Here is an 18,934-nt window from a genome sequence, read left to right on the forward strand (position 1 = left end):
ATGCAATGGTAAATCAACAGAAAAAAAAAGTTTTCTTTAACTTTATTAACTGAGGCAATGTATTCTAGCATGTATGTTTATTTATTAAAAACATCAAATTCAACCAGATTTATCTGAATAAGACATACATTCATTAGGCTCACTGCAAAGTTTTAGTTTATTCAGTGATAATAGAGCTGAAAAAAATCATTGAGATGGATGAGCAACAAACATAGGAGAACAAATTTCTGTTTCAAGAAGATTAGAAATATTTCTCAGCAGTTAGAGACAGACCTCCAGAATATGAGGAGGATGGGCATTTGACACAGCAAAAATTGCATAACATGCCCACTGAGACTCCATCTTCCTACTGAAATATCTATGGCGGAGAATTTTCAAATTTGGGGAAAATCTCACTTGAAAAACAGGCTGGTTTTGAAGTAAAAAGGGAATCAGCTAAGAGGTAAAGTCTAAGGCTGATTTCTTCACCTTTCCCCTAGTGGGATGAGAGTGAAGAAACCGTACTTAAAAGAGGAAAGAAGTTCAAGGAATTGAGAGAGACAGAGACAGTTTGTAGCCTATAAAGTACTAACATTAAAAAAAAAGATGAATGAATATCCATCATTCAGATGTCTGTCAACTTGATGCCATGCAGGTCAAACATCAGGTTGGGAGTTAAATTCTTCATTTCTAAAAATAAATGATAGAGGATATCTGCTTTATCCTTGGAGTCTTCAAAACACTGATCATTTAGGTTATTTACACTGGAGAAATTTTACTTACCACCTTACTTTTATAGTTTGTCTTTCCCCTATACATCTTGCCTCTACAACTAGATTGGAAGAAAAGCCAAACTAATCATCTCCTTAGCAGCAATGTTAGTTCCTACCTGGTCCCCATTCTTTTTGGACTTTTCCTTAGTAAAAGGATTTTGCTCCCTTCTGTACCCTTCACATACTAGCAGCTAGAAAGGCAGATTCTAGCTTCAAATGAGTCACTAAACTGAGCTGCTCCATGGTGGCCTCATTTCCTGTCAGTGATTAGGTTAGGCAGGCACATTTGATTTAATCCTGACTGTGAGACTTGAAAGAAGATCTGCTGAGGGCTTCTGGGAATGGGGTGTCTTCACCCTGAGAAGGAGGCATTCTGAGTATCAGTTCAGTTCAGTCGCTCAGTTGTGTCCGACTCTTTGCAACACCATGAATCGCAGCACGCCAGGCCTCTACATCCATCACCAACTCCCAGAATTCACTCAGTCTCACGTCCATCGAGTCAGTGATGCCATCCAGCCATCTCATCCTCTGTCGTCCCCTTCTCCTCCTGCCCCCAATCCCTCCCAGCATCAGAGTCTTTTCCAATGAGTCAGCTCTTCGCATGAGGTGGCCAAAGTACTGGAGTTTCAGCTTTAGCATCATTCCTTCCAAAGAAATCCCAGGGCTAATCTCCTTCAGAATGGACTGGTTGGATCTCCTTGCAGTCCAAGGGACTCTCAAGAGTCTTCTCCAACACCACAGTTCAAAAGCATCAATTCTTCGGTGCTCAGCCTTCTTCACAGTCCAACTCTCACAACCATACATGACCACAGGATGAACCTTTGTTGGCAAAGTAATGTCTCTGCTTTTGAATATGCTATCTAGATTGGTCATAACTTTCCTTCCAAGGAGTAAGCATTTTTTAATTTCATGGCTGCAGTCACCATCTGTGATTTTGGAGCACAAAAAAATAAGAGTCTGACACTGTTTCCCCATCTATTTCCCATGAAGGGATGGGACCGGATGCCATGATCTTTGTTTTCTGAATGTTGAGCTTTAAGCCAACTTTCTCACTCTCCTCTTTCACTTTCATCAAGAGGCTTTTTAGTTCCTCTTCACTTTCTGCCATAAGGGTGGTGTCATCTGCATATCTGAGGTTATTGATATTTCTCCCGGCAATCTTGATTCCAACTTGTGCTTCTTCCAGCCTAGCGTTTCTCATAATGTACTCTGCATATAAGTTAAATAAGCAGGGTGACAATATACAGCCTTGACGTACTCTTTTTCCTATTTGCAAACAGTCTTGTTCCATGTCCAGTTCTAACTGTTGCTTCCTGACCTGCATACCGATTTCTCAAGAGGCAGGTCAGGTGGTCTGGTATTCCCATCTCTTTCAGAATTTTCCACAGTTTATGGTGATCCACATAGTCAAAGGCTTTAGCATAGTCAATAAAGCAGAAACAGATGTTTTTCTGGAACTCTCTTGCTTTTTCGATGATCCAGAGGATGTTGGCAATTTGATCTCTGGTTCCTCCGCCTTTTCTAAAACCAGCTTGAACATCAGGAAGTTCACGGTTCATGTATTGCTGGAGCCTGGCTTGGAGAATTTTGAGCATTACTTTACTAGCATGTGAGATGAGTGCAATTGTGCGGTAGTTTGAACATTCTTTGTCATTGCCTTTCTTTGGGATTGGAATGAAAACTGACCTTTTCCAGTCCTGTGGCCACTGCTGAGTTTTCCAAATTTGCTGGCATATTGAGTGTAGCACTTTCACAGCATCATCTTTCAGGATTTGAAATAGCTCCACTGGAATTCCATCACCTCCACTAGCTTTGTTCGTAGTGATGCTTTCTAAGGCCCACTTGACTTCATGTTCCAGAATGTCTGACTCTAGGTCAATGATCACACCATAGTGATTATCTGGGTCGTGAAGATCTTTTTTGTACAGTTCTTCTGTGTATTCTTGCCATCTCTTCTTAATATCTTCTGCTTCTGTTAGGTCCATACCATTTCTGTCCTTTATTGAGCCCATCTTTGCATGAAATGTTCCCTTGGTATCTCTAATTTTCTTGAAGAGATCTCTAGTCTTTCCCATTCTGTTGTTTTCCTCTATTTCTTTGCATTGATCGCTGAGGAAGGCTTTCTTATCTCTTCTTGCTATGCTTTGGAACTCTGCATTCAGATGTTTATATCTTTCCTTTTCTCCTTTGCTTTTTGCTTCTCTTCTTTTCACAGCAATTTGTAAGGCCTCCCCAGACAGCCATTTTGCTTTTTTGCATTTCTTTTCCATGGGGATGGTCCTGATCCCTGTCTCCTATACAATGTCATGAACCTCATTCCATAGTTCATCAGGCCCTTAAAGATCTAGGCCCCTAGATCTTATCTATCAGATATAGGCCCTTAAACCTATTTCTCACTTCCACTGTATAATCATAAGGGATTTGATTTAGGTCATACCTGAATGGCCTAGTGGTTTTCCCTACTTTCTTCAATTTCAGTCTGAATTTGGTAATAAGGAGTTCATGGTCTGAGCCACAGCCAGCTCCTGGTCTTGTTTTTGCTGACTGTATAGAGCTTCTCCATCTTTGGCTACAAAGAATATAATCAATCTGATTTCGGTGTTGACCATCTGGTGATGTCCATGTGTAGAGTCTTCTCTTGTGTTGTTGGAAGAGGGTGTTTGTTATGACCAGTGCATTTTCTTGGCAAAACTCTATTAGTCTTTGCCCTGCTTCATTCAGTATTCCAAGGCCAAATTTTCCTGTTACTCCAGGTGTTTCTTGACTTCCTACTTTTGCATTCCAGTCCCCTATAATGAAAAGGACATCTTTTTTGGGTGTCAGTTCTAAAAGGTCTTGTAGGTCTTCATAGAATCGTTCAACTTCAGCTTCTTCAGCGTTACTGGTTGGGGCATAGACTTGGATTACTGTGATATTGAATGGTTTTCCTTGGAAACGAACAGAGATCATTCTGTCATTTTTGAGATTGCATCCAAGTACTGCATCACGGACTCTTTTGTTGACCATGATTGCTACTCCATTTCTTCTGAGGGATTCCTGCCTGCAGTAGTAGATATAATGGTCATCTGAGTTAAATTCACCCATTCCAGTCCATTTTAGTTCGCTGATTCCTAGAATGTCGATGTTCACTCTTGCCATCTCTTGTTTGACCACTTCTGAGTACACATCCTCTCTTTTACGTTGTCACCTGTTGATGTGTCTGTAAGCAATGCCTGCAACTACGAGCAGGGAGAATGGAAAGATGGAACGAATGGGAATCACAGTTCCAATGGATGTGGATGAATTGACCAATCCTGGGCTTACTTGACTTCCACACGTGTGGTTATCAGAGATAATAAATTCCCTGAAAGCACCTTAACTGATCAGTTTCTAGTCCCTTCAACTACACTAGTGAGTATGCAGGTTCCACTTCTTTTTCTTCCTCATCCTCCAACTCTACCTACCTATCATTTATTTATCATCAATCTATAATTCTGTCCTCCTGTCTTAGTTTCGTTTCTGAAAGTCTTTCTTTTCAGCTCTTAAAATAATTTCTAATTGATCTCCCTGTCTGTAGCACTGGTCTCTGACTACATCCAGCAGACTGCAACCATCCTGCCTTTTCTAGAAGGGAAATGAAATCACATTATTCTTTCACTTAAATTCTTAAATAGTGTCTTATTATTGGGAGATAAGAAAGCCTTCCTCAGCAAGCAATGAAAAGAAATAGAGGAAAACAATAGAATGGGAAAGACTAGAGATCTCTTCAAGAAAATTAGAGATACCAGGGGAACAAATATATCATGAAAAAATGAGCACAATAAAGGACAGAAACGGTATGGACCTAACAGAAGCAGAAGATATTAAGAAGAGGTAGCAAGAATACACAGAAGAATTATATAAAAAAGATCTTCATGATCCAGATAACAACAATGGTGTGATCACTCATGTAGAGCCAGACATCCTGGGATGCGAAGTCAAGTGGGTCTTAGGAAGCATCACTACGAACAAAGTTAATGGAGGTGATGGAATTCCAGTTGAGCTATTTCAAATCCTGAAAGATGATGCTGTGAAAGTGTTGTACTCAATATGCCAGCAAATCTGAAAAACTCAGAAGTGGCCACAGGACTAGAAAAGGTCAGTTTTCATTCCAATCCCAAAGAAAGGCAATGACCAAGAATGTTCAAACTACTGCACAATTGTACCCATCTCACACACTAGCAACCTAATGATCAAAATTCTCCAAGCCAGGCTTCAACAGTACGTGAACTGTGAACTTCCAGATGTTCAAGCTGGATTTGGAAAAGGCAGAGGAACCAGAGATCAAATTGCCAACATCCGTTGGATCATGGAAAAAGCAAGAGAGTTTCAGAAAAACATCTACTTTTGCTTTATTGACTACGCCAAAGCCTTTGACTGTGTGGATCACAACAAACTGTGGAAAATTCTTCAAGAGATGGGAATACCAGACTACCTGACTGGCCTCCTGAGAAATCTGTATGCAGGTTGAGAAGCAACAGTTAGAACTGGACATGGAACAACAGAGTGGTTCCTAATAGCAAAAGGAGTACATCAAGGCTGTATATTGTCACCCTGCTTATTTAACTTATATGCAGAGTACATGATGAGAAATGCTGGGCTGGATGAAGCACAAGCTGGAATCAAGATTGCCGCAAGAAATGCAGATGACACCATGTTTATGGCAGAAAGAAAACTAAAAAGCCTCTTGATGAAAGTGAAAGAGAAGGGTGAAAAAGTTGGCTTAAAACTTAACATTCAGAAAACAAAGTTCATGGCATCTGGTCCCATCACTTCATGGCAAATAGAGGGGGAAACAATGGAAACAGTGACAGACTTTACTTTTTGGGGCCCCAAAATCACTGCAGACGGTGACTGCAGCCATGAAATTAAAAGACGTTTACTCCTTGGAAGAAACAGACAACCGAGACAGCATATTAAAAGCAGAGACATTACTTTGCCAACAAAGGTCCGTCTAGTCAAGGCTATGGTTTTTCCAGTAGTCATGCATGGATGTTAGAGTTGGACTATAAAGAAAGCTGAGCGCCGAAGAATTGATGCTGTTGAACTGTGGTTTGGAGAAGACTCTTGAGAGTCCCTTAGACTGCAAGGAGATCCAAACAGTCTATCCTAAAGGAAATCAGGCCTGAATATTCATTGGAAGGACTGATGTTGAAGCTGAAACTCCAATACTTTGGCCACCTGATGTGAAGAACTGACTCACTGGAAAAGACCCTGATGCTGGGAAAGATTGAAGGTGGGAGGAGAAGGGGATAGCAGAAGATGAGATGGTTGGATGGCATCACTGACGTGAAGGACATGAGTTTGAGTAAGCTCCAGGAGTTGGTGATGGACAGAGAAGCCTGGCGTGCTGCAGTCCATGGGGTTGCAAAGAGTTGGACACAACTGAGCGACTGACTGAACTGATTACTGGGAATGGTGAATATAAGTCCAAACTATTTTCATGTTTACAGGGTATTCTATAATCTGGTTCTTTCCAAGTTTTCTATCCTGGAATACTCTTTATTAGGTATTGTTTAGCTGGCTCCTGGTCATCCTTCAAGACCCAGTTTAAAAGCAAGAAGTCCACTCTGCAGCAGTGCTGAGCCATCATGGTCAGTGATCACTCCCTCTCTGTGCCACCTCAGTATCTTGTACATAATTTCATCAGAACTTTCATCACTATGATTTTGTAATTGTTTATAAACCTATCTTCTTCAGTAAACCACAAACTCTTGAAGCCAGAGACCATGCCTTATTTACCTCTGAATCTTTAGAGCTCAATCCAGTGATTTGCTCATACTAGCTGTTTAAGAAATATATTGTGATTGATTCTAGAGGGAGGTCTTCAGTGCAAGGGTGGGACATTTTAACTCAAGAGAGCTTAACTTTCAGCCTGAGAAATGTATATAGCATCTCTTCTATCTTTACCTTGAACTGATAATGCCTACGTCATAATATGGGGGAGATCAATGTCATAATCACCAGGATCCTGTCAATGAGATTAGAATAAATTATAATTATTTTTTATTTGCATTTTTTTGGGAAAATGATTCAGGAGTTCTTGGTAAACACTCTCTCAGAAGTAAAAAAATTGCTTTAAATAATGACCCAAGTATGAACTGTTCAATAGATCAATACATAAAGAAGTAGTTACTGCGTGTATAAGATCCAGTGATCCAAAGGGGAAAACAATGTGATTTTTATCCCCATTCACAAGGAAAAATACAAATTTGGCTTAGGGTATATCATATTGTTCACAGAAATAAGGCAGCCTTGATCCATGCTCACTTCATGTGGAGATAATTTATGGCCTTCTCCACAAAATGTATGAAATGGATTTATTACACGACCCTCTGGGCATATGTGCTTTATATTAAAGGACTGATCAAATGATCATATTGACAGCAAAGTGAACCAAGGAATAAAATTCTACAGCAAAAATTCCTCATGATCATTCTTCAGAGACTACTCTAGTAGTCCCAGTTCAAGCAGAAGTCAGTATATACTGAAACCAGATTTTAAATTTAGAAGACTTCTCTGATTTTAGAATCTGCCTAATTTTGACCTGGAAAAGCCTACAGGTTAAAGCATGGTCCCCCGAGGAAGGTCACCCAGGTAGGAATCCTACTGCTCACTGGCTGTGTACCCTTGATAGAGTTCCCTGAGCTTTCATTTCCCCAAGTGTAAGAGGGGGTGATGGTAATGCCTATCTATAGAATTGTCAAGAGGATTTAAATGCGTTAATGTTTGTAAAACACACTTAGAACACTGCCTGGCACATAGGAAGTGTTATGCAAGTGTTTGATGGATAAACAAGAATTTGTATTCATCTCCTGACACAGCTCCAGCAAATAATCTAAAGTGGGGATCTTTGCATTTATGCTACATTTACACAAAAGGACAACTAGAAAAAAAATAATGTAGCTAGGAAAAAGGGGAGGCACTTAACTTAAGAATTTAGTTAGGTCAATACAAATGGTAATCTTAAAGCTCTAGTTAGGCATTTTTGTAATTAAGGGAAAGGTAGAAAAACCACTATTTAAAACATCTCCTTATAGAATAAGGATTTGCACAATCTGACAGGAAAAGGAAGAACACAGGGCTGATGGAAGGAGCTAACCAGGATTTGCTCAAGAATGTGGACACCGACCCTATTCTGGGGAGGGGTTGAGAGAGATGGGGTCTTTCTACTGGAGATATACTTTTCCTCCTCTGTATCAGTTTTAAATCCTTGCCTCTGATGTTGTCCTTGAGAAGTGTATGGTTGTATGGGTCAGGGAGTGATGGGAATTGGGGGTAGGGACGGGTGGTTCAACAACAGTCTGTTAGAGATTTAAGAATAGGAAAGCTTCAAGGAAGGAGAGAGGAAGTGGGATGAATGGGGAGATTGGGATTGACATATAGATACTATTGATACTATGTATAAAATAGATAACTAATGAGAACCCACTGTATAGCTCAGGGAACTCAGTGTCCTGTTGTGACCTACATAAGAAGAACAATTCAAAAAGAGAGAGGATATATATATATATATATATGGATAGTTTATTCATTTTGCTGCACAGTAGAAACTAACACAACATTGTAAAGCAACTATACTTCAATAACAATTAGAAAAAAAAACATAAAAAAAGGAAAGCTTGCCCATAGCTTATCCAAGTGGTGACATCTTAGATGGAACCAGACTCACAGTGCTCATCCTGGCCTCGTAGTACCAGAGGGCAGAGGCATTCAAGTTCACTCCCATTGCCCTAGTTGACCCCAAGTGGGGTGTAAGTCTAGACTGAACATCTCAGCTTAGGAGAAATAGTTTTTCAGGAAAAAAAGGTGCTACAATCTCAGCTGAGGCCAACTCACTGGGTGGAATTGGATTTTCCAATCGGTAGGTTAAAACGGTCTTAGCAGATGTGCAAAAGGAGCAGGAGTCAAACCTGAGTGCCAGGGAGCAAGCCTGGGACTGAGCATGCCTTCAAGGGGATACCCCTGAAAGGACTGACTTTCTTCTAGTGATTTATTGTACTAGGTGATGGTCTGATGAAGTACAGAGTTAAAAAGAAATCCCTACCTCTTTCGGAATTCTCTTTAGTTATTGCTAACTCCAGAGAAGTCTGAACCACTTGTCCATCCTTCCATGGTGGTGGTTGTACAGAAAACAGAGGAGGAATGCAAAGGGAAGTGGGCCCAACCTTCACCCTTCTGTTTGCATCTGTGTAGATTGTAGCTGTGTAGATTCGATACCATCTGTGTCTATAATTTCCACACTGTAACCACTTGGCACAGAGTGATTCTTGATTCATGGTGAAGCTGGGAATTACAGGAGCAACAGGGAATTTAGAGAAGCAGAGGTGGAAAGCTCTGAAGGGATTTACAATGACATTCACCTTCCTCAATGTATACTACAAGAAAGGGTCTTTTTGATGTTGCGGTAATAATATGTTTTATTACCCAATAATAAATTAGCTGTTTTCTTTGAAAAAACCTTTTCAACAGTATTGGTTATTACTACCATCACCATCATTATTATTTGGACTCTATCATTATTGAGCACTTATGTGGCAGGTACGGTGCCAAAGGCTTTATTTACACTCTTCCATTTTATCCTTAAAATATTATGCCCATTTTGTTGGTGAGAATATCAAGGCCAGAGAGGTTAAGAAACACAATAGCATTGCAAAGTTAGTGACAGAGTCAGGATTAAAACCCAGATCAGTCTGACTTGAACAAGGGTAGTAAGAATGCAGCCAACATAGAAAATGAACACATTAACTACCAAACATCATTTCTTTAAAGAGAATCAAATAATGCTGTAGAGCTTCATTACCATTTCCCCATATTTATTTAATTTGACCTTATAACCTCCCTGTAAGGCAAGTGATGTATAACTCCTGTGTAGCAGACGAGGAGCCCAAGACATTGTATGTGAACAACTAACCTAAGGTGAAACTGACAGGTAGGCTTCCTGGCTGAAAATCCTCCTCTTCCCACTCGTCTGCACTAATAGGAACGATCTAGATTCAACAGATCTTTTATGATGTCGAAGCCCATCCAAATTCAGAGTAAGAGGCAGACCTGCCATTTGCATCTGTGTTGATTTAGTAGCTATAGTGATTCAGAAAAGCTGACTAGTGGGAATGATTGGAAATGAGCAGGGGAAATTGCTTTCAATGTATCACTCATGAATCAATGGTTCTTGCTGATTTGAACAGTTGGAAAAAAGTTTACTGATATGAAATTGGAAAAGCAGTTGTAGAGAAGCCCTGAGGCTGAACAGAGCTTTGTCAGCCTTCACAGAGGGCTTTTATCTTCTCATTTGACTTCATGAACAGTGAGCACAATGAAAACGGATGCTACCTCCTAAATGAGAACTCAGCAGCAAGAGGGAATCTGAAGTTTGGCCCCTGAATTCATAAGGAAATCTTTACATGATTCCTTTACACGATAAGGAAATCTTTACATGAACAATTCTAGATCCAAGCACTTCTGTTAAATGCTCAGTGAAGCATGACATTCAAGGATTTTATGCATTTGTTCCAATTAGCTAGTTGATTTACTCCAGCAATAGGAAATAAAATATTTCTAATAATATGATATAGACCAGTGCACTGTGGTGTCGATCAATGAAAATTATACTGCATTCTCATAGCTTCTTAACTACAACACAGTGAAGAACCTGACTGGAATGGCACGTGAACTCTTTCTAGATGACCAAAGAGAAGTTCTGTCCCAGGAGAGCTGTGTCACTATCAGCTGAAATCTGAAAACAAGGACTAAGGAAAATAAAAGCTGCTCGGGAATGATAATCTGGTACACAAAGCCCTTTTTGGAATCTGCTTCTTTGTTGATAATCACAGGCTGTGCGGCTAGTGGTTTTCACTCTGTTCTGCACTGCTGTGACCATGACCACTTTCCCCAGATCTTTCACTTCTGCTACTAACAGATTTGGTCCTCTGGCTCAGATTCTCCCTTTATTATTCAGCTATGGAAATTTTGACTTTGACTTATACCAAATGGCAATCATTACCTAAAACAAAGTACTTTACTTTTGGGTGAAAGTGAAAGTGTTAGTCACTTAAGTCATGTCTAACTCTTTGTGACCCCACGGAGTGTAAGCCCACCAGGCTCCTCTGTCCATGGAATTCTCCAGGCAAGAATACGGGAGTGGGTTGCCATTTCCTTCTCCAGGGGATCTTCCCAACCCAGGGATCGAATCCAGGGTTCCTGCATTGCAGACAGCTTCTTTTACTGTCTAAGCCACCAGGATAAGACAATTATATATTATTTTAACACACGAACTTCCTCAGGGCCACAGATTTATGTTGACCATGTGGTATAAGTCAGAAGTGCACAGGAAATGAATGGGCAGACCAATACATGTTGATGGTTCAATGCTTCTTATACCATGGTAATAGATATTGTCTTTAAATATTGCATTTTAAAACAGCTTAAAACAAAACAAAACAAAACCTTAAACTGCCATAAAAACACTAAGTCCTCATTCACTCAAAGCACTAGTTGGATACAAGAGGGTGACCACTTCTGTTACCACTACTCACATGTGGTTTTCACATTGTCATACTATCAATAACACTGCGTCCTACTGTGCTTGAAATGCTCTGTAATCTCCTTTTTATACATCATTGTACATAGGCTTTCTAAATATTTACACAGTCCAGGGAGCCATAATTTTTATTGTCAGAGATTTATCACTGTATTAACTTTACAAATTTTGTCTCACCACTCTTAATTGTTGAGCATTCGGGTTGTTTCCAGTTGTGTGCTTTTACAAATAAGGTAGTTATAAACATCTTTGAACAAGTAGGCTTAAAAGCTACTTTCTTTAGATAATTCCCCAGGGTGGGGATACCAACTCAAAGGTCATGATCATCTCATTTAGCTCTTGCAGCTCCGAATGCTCTCTAAAAATAACGTGCTAATTAGCATGGCACCTGGGCAACTAAATTCTATTTTCACCTTCATGAATGTTTATACCGTCATGAAAAAAAGGATATAGCTTCAGAGCTCTCCAAAAGCAACAGGCTATGAACATTGTCTGCAGCTATGCATGCCCACAGGACTCCTCAGAGGCACATATTAATATGTCTCCTTGTGGTTGGCTATCAATCTGTGGGCCCAGCGACAGGTGCCACCATGTATGACAATGTGCTCCATGCATTTGAGCTGGGCTGCTGGAATTCAGTACTTGGGCATCTTGGGGAACAGAGTCAGGGAGCAACGGAGTTTAAGAAGGAAACTGGCTAGATAAGGTGGCTTGGATTACTCTCAGCTAGGAATTCCTCATGTCATCTTTTTCATGCTGATTTACATCTACCATTGCTGGTTACTCCTAAGACCGACCCTCTCCTGTTGCCACTGCTAATGGTCATGCTTATTTCTGCTCTATGCAGTCATCAGCCCCGGCTTCTGCCAGAGGTTACTAGCCTGGAAAAACTGCTTTTAAATCTAATGAGATGGGTGGTGTCCTTAAGTCAGAGGAAGTTAATGACCACAGAAACTTTGCTGAATTTCATTTCCTCTGACTGCAGGACTTGGCATTTGAAACCAAGATTAGCTAGAAGGGCATATTGTCTCTTTGACCTCTATTCCTGCCCTCGCCAGAGTCTCTGGGCAGCCATCTGGGCGGGATCAGACAGTATCTTCTCCATCCCCACCCCATGCTAAGCAGTCACCTCACCCTTCCTGATTATTTGCTCTTAAAGGCATCAGCTCTGTTGGGGATAAGAAGATAAATTCCCAACTAGCTTCACAGTAAGAAAATGTGTGGCAAATGATTAAACTTTCTTCTTTCAGATTCCAGAAAAATAACTCCCACTCTGCTGGTGAAGGCATCACATAATGACTCAGAGGCAGGCATTAGGGGGAGGTGGGAAGGGAGTATAATGGATCTCACACCTCACTTGGCTCCAGCAAATAACAATTGCATGGACTCTCAGCTTTTACCATCTTCTCTCTCACCATCATCAGATGCAGTTGACACAAAGATAAATAGAGAAATGGCCCCTGGTGGACCACTAACGTTTGGGATTTTTTTCCTCTGTTGAGTTCAATGATTAAACCTGTTGCATTCAATGATTAAACCTCATTGAAAAAGGTATTACATTTTTTGGACCCTCTTTATTCTTTCTAATCACTTTTCTTTTTCTTTCAAACTTAACTTGTTTAGTATGAGATGGGGAGGAGGGTGGGTATAACTGAAGACAGAAATGGTAAACTGAAAACTCTACCATATTCCCCCATGAGTGCTGACCTACAACACATAGCCCGCTCCTGTTTCATGTTCTCTGCCATCCACTATAAATTACATGTCCCACCAGCCTCTGCCCACACCTTAGGGGGAACTCTCCAGTAATCAGAGGAGTCACAGAGTCAAAAGCTCTGTTATTTAACCTAAAATGTTTCTTTCTTTAATGTATTCTTATTATTCTCTCTTTATGGTTACTGTTAAGATAATTTCATCATCTTGTAAACAGAGCTTTTAAAGGGACTTGGAGAGATACCATAATTAGATTCACCTATGTAGGAAGGCTTCACAGACAATTTAAGTTTTTAGAAATATATTTAGAAAAATACATGCATACTTTTCTACTGAAAATCTTTAAGTGCATGCTCTGTTAAAATAACCTTCCCTCCAGGAGTGGGGATGGTGTATACTTACTTATTTTATTTATGGAATAATTAAGATAACACACTACATTCCTTTGGATGAGTAGATCCTTTCATAGTGCTGTTGTATCATCTAATATTGCAATTCTTTGATTCTGAATATGTGTGCATTTTTAATTTTGCTTAATTGTTCTGAAATTCACATAAGAGACTACTAACCATTTTTAATGGAACAATGCAGTGTCATTTAGTATATTTACCATGTTGTACACCACCACCGGAGAAGGCAATGGCACCCCACCCCAGTACTCTTGCCTGGAAAATCCCATGGACGGAGGATCCTGGTGGGCTGCAGTCCACGAGGTCGTTAAGAGTCGAACAAGACTGAGTGACTTCACTTTCACTTTTCACTTTCATGCATTGGAGAAGGAAATGGCAAACCACTCCAGTGTTCTTGCCTGGAGAATCCTAGGGACGGGGGAGCCTGGTGGGCTGCCATCTATGGGGTCACACAGAGTCGGACACGACTGAAGCGACTTAGCAGCAGCAGCAGCACACCACCACCTCTCCCGACTTTGGAAATCATTTCATCATCCCAAAAGGACACCTTTTACCCATTAAGCAGTCACTCTCTGTTCTCCTCTCTCTTCAGCCCTTGGAACCACCAAGGGCTTTCTGTTTCTCTGGATTTATCTATTCTAGAAATTACATATAAATGGAATCAAACAGTATGTGGCCATCTAAGTCAGGCTTCTTTCACTCAGCATAATGATGTCAAGGTTGGTCCACGTTGTAGCATGTATCACTACTTCACTCCCACATATTTTCTTTTTTAATAATAATTTATTTATTTATTTTTGGCTATGCTGGGCCTTTGCTGATGTGCGGGCTTTCCTCTAACTGTGGCCAGCAGGGACTATTCTCTAGTTGCGGCGTGTGGGCTTCTCCCGTTGCACAGCATAGGCTCTAGGGCATGTGGGCTTCAGTAGCTGCAGTTCCTGGGCACGAGCGCACAGGCTCAGTAGTTGTGGCACGCGTGGTTGGGTGCTCTGTAGCACGTGGGATCCTCCATGACCAGACATCAAACCCATGTTTCCTGCATTGGCAGGTGGGCTCTTCACCACTGGGCCACTAGGGAGCCACGCTTGCGTGCTTTCCACAGCATCTGACTCTAACATTTCCAGACTCTAATGCTTTCAAGCTAATGTTGGCTTGAAAAATAACTGCAAAGGTAAGCAATCCATGGGGTCATACTTCATAATCAAGTTCTAGAAAACCAAAGTGTTATAGAACACACATGTTTACCCAAGAGCTACAGGATGCCTCCCTCCATCACACAGCATCGCATTTATCGAGCCACTCTGCTGTGACTAAAAGAAATGAAGAGCCTATACTCTTTTAGAGATCTTCAACTCTGAAATGCTTTTTTTTTATTTGAAAGAAGTTTCTTCCATAGTCTTCAGTTGTGTCATTTACATACAAGAGCACAGTTTTTTAAAAAATAATTTTTAATTGAAGGATAATTACAATGTTGTGTGTCTACTGAATGTACGTATGGGAGAAGCCAACACAGCGGCTCTTGTGGTTGGCTCTGAAAAGCCCTGGTGCATCCTGTCAATGACCATAAGACTGACACGTCCGCTCTAACCCAGGCTGCCTGTCAGGTCAATAACACCTGTAGAGCTTAAATAGAGTAGAAATCCATCACTGAAACTTCAGCATGGATCACTTTTCTGGTTTCAGAAAAGTGGCATTTTGTAGTGGCAGGAAACAATTCTAGGGGACAACTAAGCTTCCAAAGTACAGCAATTTAGTCAATAAGTCAGGCTTTATCAATGAAGTGTGCATCTGTAAGAATATGTCAAGATGTACTAACAAAAAGATGTGAAAGAGTCCCTGGGAGCTTTATGGGCATAGAATTGTTGTTGGAATTGACTATTTACTTGAAAGTGTTTGACAATGGACAGCTGCATAGAGATGTCATCATGATAGATGTCTCCTCTTTGTTAGTGAGTTCTTACAATTTTAGTGAGCCTTGCAGAGTACAGAATACACTCTTTAGAACATGATTACTACAGTTGATTGTTAAAAGCAGTGCTCTCAACTTTTTGTACACACAGGAAAAGATTTTAGCACAGCACGTTAGGGTCAACGGTCAAAGCTCATCGTGACTGAAGGTGACTGGAACAGAGGTTCTGGTCACTCTGGATCTCATGAGTCATCCCTTGGGCTCAGAGTTCAAGATTTCAGCACACCAGCTTGGAGGCACTTGTATGTAATGTGATATTATCCATAAACATTTTTCATTCAAGATTCTTTTAGTCACAGGTAGTCTGTGTTAGGAAAAACTGCTTTGAAAACTAGCTTGCCTTTCTTGAGGTACTGTCTTAAATATAATGGACGTAACATGGCAAAGATAATAAATGAACTCCTCTGTGATGTTTTCCTGAGTCACTTTGCAACTTGTCTGAGATTTGTGATCCACATAGTGAGGCAGACCTTGGTAGTTAGCAAGCAAATAATTTTCCTAACATTTGCACTGACATTTTGATATACATTTTAAAAAGCTGAATGTTTTAAGATGTGTGATATTAAGTGGAAGGGATTACATATGTGGTAAATTCTTTTAATAGCTTCCATAATTCTCTGAACAGATGGATCAAACTCTCTCATCCAGTGATTACTCTGAAATTAATAACAGTTATGAGTTTGAGTGGCACTGTGAGAACAATACAATATGTGATGCTCTGGTTCTTACTGTTCTTTTTGATGGTTGTTTTCATAAACAGACATTCATATTTGGCCCTGCCTGCTGGGCACTAAACCACAGAGTCCCTGGACACATGAAATGACCAGTACCTACAAATGAGGAGAGGTTCTAACAGCTTCTCTGAGCATGCAAACCAAGGGACTTGTATTTCAACAATGCTCCATGTAGTAGCTCTGATCAATAAATACTAAACAAAGAAAAAATGCACACTGATCCGGACTAACTGCATCAGAAAATCAGGAAATCACTGCGAATATATTCTGTGCAAGCTGAGGAGCCTTTCCACAATAGAAAGAAAATGGAACTCTCATAGCAGGTAACTTAAATAAATCTGTTGGTCTTAAAATATTTACCAGCCTGAAATAGTTCTACTACCTTCCTGAGTCTGCCATTCCCTTCTCATCATGCAGATCATTAAATTCAGATAATCTACATATGGCAAGCAATTCCAAATGGCTCCAAATGTCTTTCTTCTGCTATGTAGCTTGTTTAAAAAGATTGAAAAAATGTGTGGAGAGAAAGAAAAAAAAACCTGAACATGATGGCCAAATACTTCACTTATGTCTGACATCTAGTAACATTCAATGAATGAATGAAAAAAGATGCATTTCTGCTGGGTAAATCTCTTAATGTTCCTCTGGACCCTCAGATGAGAGTATACCTGCACAGATCTAGCCGCCTCCCAATTCTATGACCAAAATCCTTTCATTAGATGTCACTGTTAATTGGTAAGTGTCTCGTAAGGAGGTAAACAAAGATGGGTATAAGAATCAGCCCAAGTACCCTCACTTTTCAAGGAGGTAGCACAGACTTGCTCTGGTAGGCCCACCCCTCAGTCTAGCAGAAAGGGATAAATTAGAGAAAAGGGTATAACATTTTAATCAATCCCTAGAGAATTTCACTCAAAAGGATTTGCCACCCCACCCATTTGATACTCCTTTATAAGCATTCTTTTCCTTATGTGATCCATAAGAAACCATAAGATTCTGCTTATTAGAAGGACACAAATTACTTTAATGCTGAAGTTCTCTTCAAATCCTAAGACAAGGAGAGAAAAGACAAAATACTGAAGTAGCTGTTGGGTCTCTATTTTACCTGCTAATGGAAGAAGGATACAGACTCTTTTCCTTGTATCCAGTATAAATACAGCTTAGTTCTATGTTTCCACACCATTTATGTATTGATAAGGAAGAATGTTCAAACACTTCAATCTTAGAGCAAAAAAAAAAAAAAGGCAGGAAGATGAAAAGTATAGTGTGGGTCATAGGGAAATAAGACAATGGACACAGAGGAGTTGATAGAAGGGAGAAGCAGAGAAAGGAAAAGGAGAAAAAATACAAAGGAGACAAGTAGAAGTAAAGTAGAACACAAGCAAGTAAAGCAAGTAAATGGTGAACTGATTTAAAGAGGAACACCTGTTTTGTTTATCCTTCAACTACGAATATTCATCCACCAAACGCCTATGTTTTTTGGGGTCCCTAGCTTTGGTATTTAAAACATATGGATTGGATGAATGGACAGATTATCCCCAAATTCATGCTTATTCTAGACCAGTGGTTCTCAGCCTCAGAACTACTGACAATTTGGGTCAGATGATTTTTCTGATGTGGAGCCTGACTTATGCATCACAGGATGCTTAGCAGCATCTCTGGTCTTCACCCACTACATGCATGCATGCATGCTAAGTCGCTTCAGTCGTGTCCAACTCTTTGCGACCGTATGGACTGCAGCCCAGCAGGCTCCTCTTTCCATGGGATTCTCCAGGCAAGAATACTGGAGTGAATTGCCATGCCCTCCTCCAGGGGATCTTTCTGAACCAGGAATCTAACCTATGTCTCTTACACTGCAGGCGGATTCTCTATCACTGAGCCACCAGGGAAGCCTCACCCACTACATGCTCCCAGTCAATTGTGACAAACAAAAGTATCTTTGTTTATTGCCAAATGTCTCCTAAGGCAAAACTGCCCCTGGTTAAGAACCACTGTTCTAGGCTTATGGACCCACTCAGTGCTGGAAATATACTTGGTAATTAATGACAATATACTGGAGAGACATCACAATAAAATGTCTTTTTAAAAATTGTTCTTAGGAAATTATAAATGTCCTCTTTTGGAGGAATGCTATAACAGTTTCATACAAGGTTTTATTTTCTCTAAGGAAAATAGTTTTGTTGGTAGATACAATGATTCATAATGATCATTAGCATTAATAGATGATATACTACTGAATGTCATCAAGTTTCATGTTCATATTATATATGTAGTTTACCTGTTCATTTTAATTTCTGTTATTACAAAAACTATTATAAACTCTGTTTTCCCCCAACTCAACTCTACTGTATTTTCCAAATTAGATCCGGTATGTGCCTGAAATTCAGAAAAATTCAATGTGATTTTAATTGTCTCTTACTCTTCTTCTCTCCAGCAGATTCTGGGAAGTTACTATGATCAACTTTTATTCCATATAAGAAGACAAGTTGATGTATGGCAAAACCAATACAATATTGTAAAGTAATTAACTTCCAATTAAAATAAATTTATATTAAAAAATAAAAAAAATAATAATTGTCTCAGCTGAGGCCCAAGGTTCAGAAGGCTTTATCTGAGTCTCCTTCTGTTTTTTTTTTTTTTTTTTTAAAGATCACTGATGCTGCTACTGCTGCTAAGTTGCTTCAGTCGTCCGACTCTGTGCAACCCCACAGACAGCAGCCCACCAGGCAAGAACACTGGAGTGGGTTGCCATTTCCTTCTCCAGTGCCTGAAAGTGAAAACTGAAAGTGAAGTTGCTCAGT

The 18,934-nt window shown here is 40.1% G+C and overlaps 1 protein-coding gene across 14 annotated transcripts in view; it reads right to left on the reverse strand.

Moving 5' to 3' along the window:
- Window positions 1–18,934, reverse strand: part of B3GALT1 (beta-1,3-galactosyltransferase 1) — a 616,865-nt gene that overhangs the window by 70,727 nt on the left and 527,204 nt on the right. Inside the window, exon 1 of one of the 14 annotated variants that reach the window (XM_055572366.1) lies at window positions 869–998. The exons of the other annotated variants lie outside the window; for them this stretch is intronic. The gene's annotated coding sequence lies outside the window, so the exon portion shown is untranslated. Of the gene's footprint in view, window positions 1–868; window positions 999–18,934 lie in introns of those variants that run through there. 14 annotated transcript variants of the gene reach the window in all.

The sequence above is a fragment of the Bubalus kerabau genome, chromosome 3, assembly GCF_029407905.1.
Source record: "Bubalus kerabau isolate K-KA32 ecotype Philippines breed swamp buffalo chromosome 3, PCC_UOA_SB_1v2, whole genome shotgun sequence".
Taxonomy (NCBI): domain Eukaryota; kingdom Metazoa; phylum Chordata; class Mammalia; order Artiodactyla; family Bovidae; genus Bubalus; species Bubalus kerabau.